The sequence below is a fragment of the Lupinus angustifolius genome, unplaced genomic scaffold, assembly GCF_001865875.1.
Source record: "Lupinus angustifolius cultivar Tanjil unplaced genomic scaffold, LupAngTanjil_v1.0 Scaffold_144_14, whole genome shotgun sequence".
Lineage (NCBI taxonomy): Eukaryota > Viridiplantae > Streptophyta > Magnoliopsida > Fabales > Fabaceae > Lupinus > Lupinus angustifolius.
In genome coordinates this window covers 16405-20324 of record NW_017725554.1, presented here as the reverse complement: position 1 = coordinate 20324, position 3920 = coordinate 16405, and positions in this window count along the sequence as shown.

The following is a 3920-nucleotide window of genomic DNA, read 5'->3' as shown; positions in this document are numbered from 1 at the left end:
TTTAAGTGTGGTTTCAAAGATTTTCAAACCTTCTGGGCATTATTACTAAGTGTATAAATAGTTAACGGATTTCAAGAGATCATAGTGTTCAAATCTTGTAAAGGTAGTCCTTGTTATTATTAAAGTTTTCTTCATTCAATTTGCTAAAACATTTTCTATCACAAGGGTGTGAAAAGAAAGCGGATAGAGTCACTTGAAAAGGTTGTGTGCAAAGAGTGACATAAGTATTAGAGAGTGAGTAAGGTATAAGGAAGTCTTGGGTTGAGAATTTGTAATTACTACTCTTAATATCTAGTGAAGAAATCCCTTGTACTGCAAGTATACTGTATGTAACCTTCGGTGGACAAGAAGGAGAACCAATATAAAAATTTCTAAGTACTATCTTCTCCTTTATCTCCTTAAATTTACTTGATATTTTTCTGCATCACTTTTCCGCTGCTACTAACTTTGTAAATTGCAGAAAAATTTGTCATAGATTTAAGACAACTAATTCATCCCTCATCCCCCTTAGTTGCCATCTCAGTCTTACAATTGGCACCAGAGCTTTTTTTGAGTAAATTATTCTCAAATCTGATCTTCTATCTAAGATGGCCTCAAAATCATTTATGGCAGAAGGTTCCAACATCAATCATCCTCCATGTTTTATTGGAGAATGATATGATTTCTGGAAAATCAGAATGATAATCGTTATAGAATCTCAAAATCTGGATATTTAGAATGAATTTGAGGAAGGACCTATGAACCGTTTACTGCCGTTAATAGTGTAAGGGAAGTGAAGCCAAAATCCTCATGGAATGATGAACACAAAAAGAAGGTGAAATACAATCTCAAGGCAAAGAACATCTTCACTTCAACACTTGGCATTGATGAATTCTTTAGAGTATCAAACTACAAATTTGCTAAAGAAATGTGGGATATTCTAGAGACCACACACGAAGGAACTGAGGAAGTCAAAAGGTCGAGACTTAATACTCTCTCATAGGAATACGAAATGTTCCGTATGAAGCTTGGAGAGAAAATACTAGATCTCCAAAAGAGATTTACTCACCTTACAAATCATCTTATTGCACTTGGAAAAATATTATCAAATAGTGACTTGAACTTAAAAGTTCTGAGATCACTCACCAAAACATGACAATCAAAAGTAACAGCATTTCTGAAAAGAAAAGTTTATAAAAAATGTCCTTGGTTGCTTTATTTGGAAAATTGCAGGAACACGAATTGGAACTCAGCCAACTTGAACAACATGAAGAGCAAGAAAAGAAGAAGGAAACTATCTCTCTCAAAGCTAAAACAGATAGATATGAGTCATCAGGAGATGAATAAGAAAAGAAAGAGATGGAAGACATAAGTCTTTTTGTAAGAAGTTTAGCAAGTTCCTTAAAAGGAACAAAGGCGCTAAAAATGGACAAATGAAGAAATTCACCAAGAATAATGATGCTTCCACTTCAAACCAAAACTTCACATGTTTTGAATGTGGTAAGCATGGTCACATGAAGATGAAATGTCCAAACTTGAAAAATAATTCCTTCAAAAGGAAAAAATGAAATGAGGACTGGACGAAGAGCCTACATATCTTGGGAAAACCATGATATCAGTTCCGCCTCTGAACCAGAAAATGAAGAACAAGTTCATCTCTCACTAATGGCATCTCATCACTCTGATGATGAAGAGGTAAATGAAACTAAATTATTTTCTTCTTCTGAATTACAACTTGCATTTAATGACTTAGATGATAAAATGAAAAATCACTGAAAATCGCTGCTATAAGAAGTGATCATGGAGAGAATTTCAAAATGCTTATTTTGAAGAATTTTGTGATGGTCTTTTTACACCAGATTTTCATATTCAAACTGAACAGCTTTCACCCCAAACGTAATGGTTACATTCTAATCGACTCCTACCTTTTCATAGAGGTGTTATGGCTGATCGGAAAGCATATTTAAAGGCATTGAAACTCATAATTCAAACACACAACTCACACACACGATCTGAATTCTTCTGAAACACTTTCTGCACTTTCTACAAGTTGTTCTTAACTTTCAGATTAAATTTTCTGAAGTTGCTTTAAGTGTGGTTTCAAATATTTTCAAACCTTATGGGCATTTTAACTAAGTGTATAAGGAGTTACAAGATTACAAGAGATCATAGTGTTTATATCTTGTAAAGGCAATCATTGCCATCGTTAAAGTTTTCTTCATTCCATTTTCTAAAATACTTTCTATCACAAGGGTGTGATAAGAAAGGGGATAAAGTCACTTGGAAAGGTTACCTTCCAAAGAGTGACATATGTATTAGAGAGTGAGTAAGGTACAAGGAAGTCTCAGAGTGAGAATTTATAATTACTACTCTTAATATCTAGTGAAGAAATCTCTTATGCTGTAAGAGTACTGGATGTAACCTTCGGTGGACAAGAATGTGAACCAGTATAAAACTCCCTGAGTACTCTATTCTCCCTTATGTCCTTAAATTTACTTGATATTTTTTAGCATAATTTTTCCGCTGCTACTAACTCTAAAATTTGTAGAAAAATCTATCATTGATCTAAGACAACTAATTCACTCCCTCTTAGTTGTCATCTCAGTCTTACAATTGGCACTAGAGTAAATTATTCTCAAATCTGATCTTGTATCTAAGATGGCCTCAAGATCATTTATGGAGAAGGTTCCAACATCAATCGCCCTCCAAGTTTTGTTGGAGAATGCTATAACTTCTAGAAAATCAAGATGAAAATCTTTATAGAATCTCAAGATCTGGATATTTGGAATGCGATTGAGGAAGGAACTTATGAACCTTTCACCGTTGTTAATGATGTAAGGGGAGTAAATCCAAAATCCTCATGGAATAATGAAGACAAAAAGAAGGTGCAATACAATCTCAAAGCAAAGAACATCATCACTTCAGAACTTGACATTGATTAATTATTTAGAGTATCAAACTACAAATCTACTAAAGAAATGTGGGATACTGTAGAGACTACACACGAAGGAACTGAGAAAGTCAAAGGTCGAGACTCAATACTCTCTACCAGGAATACGAAATGTTTCGTATGAAGCCTGGAGAGAAAATGCTAGATCTCCAAAAGAGATTTACTCACCTTACAAATCATCTTATTGCACTTGGAAAAATATTATCAAATAGTAACTCGAACTTAAAAGTTCTGAGATCACTCACCAGAACATGGCAACCAAAAGTAACAGTCATTTCTGAAAAGAAAAGTTTATCAAAAATGTCATTGGCTGTTTTATCTGGTAAATTGCAGGAACACGGATTGGAACTCAACCAACTTGACCAACATGAAGAGCAAGAAAAGAAGAAGAAAAATATATCTCTCAAAGCAAAGGCAGATAGATATGATTCATCAAGAGGTGAATCATAAAAGAAAGAGATGGAAGACATAAGTCTTTTGGTAAAGAAGTTCAGAAAGTTCCTTAAAAGGGACAAAGGTGCTAAAACTAGACAAATGAAGAAATTTACCAAGAATAATGACGCCTCAACTTCAAACCAAAACTTCACATGTTTTGAATGTGGTAAGCTTGGTCACATGAAGATAGAATGTTCAAACCTGAAAAAGAATTCCTTCAAAGGGAAAAAGGAAATGAGGACTAGACGAAGAGCCTACATAGCTTGAGAAGATAATGATACCAGTTATGCCTTTGAACCAGAAAATGAAGAACAAGTTCATCTCTCACTAATGGCATCTCATCACTCTGATGATGAAGAGGTAAATGAAACTAAATTATTTTCTTCTTCTGAATTACAACTTGCATTTAATGACTTAGATGATAAATATGTCAAACTCACTAAATTGTTTTTAAAACAAAAAACTGAGTTAGAAGTATTCGGAAATAAACCGTCATCTTCTTCATGTCAAAACTACATTACTCTTGAAAAGAAAGTTTCAACATTAAGTCTTAAAT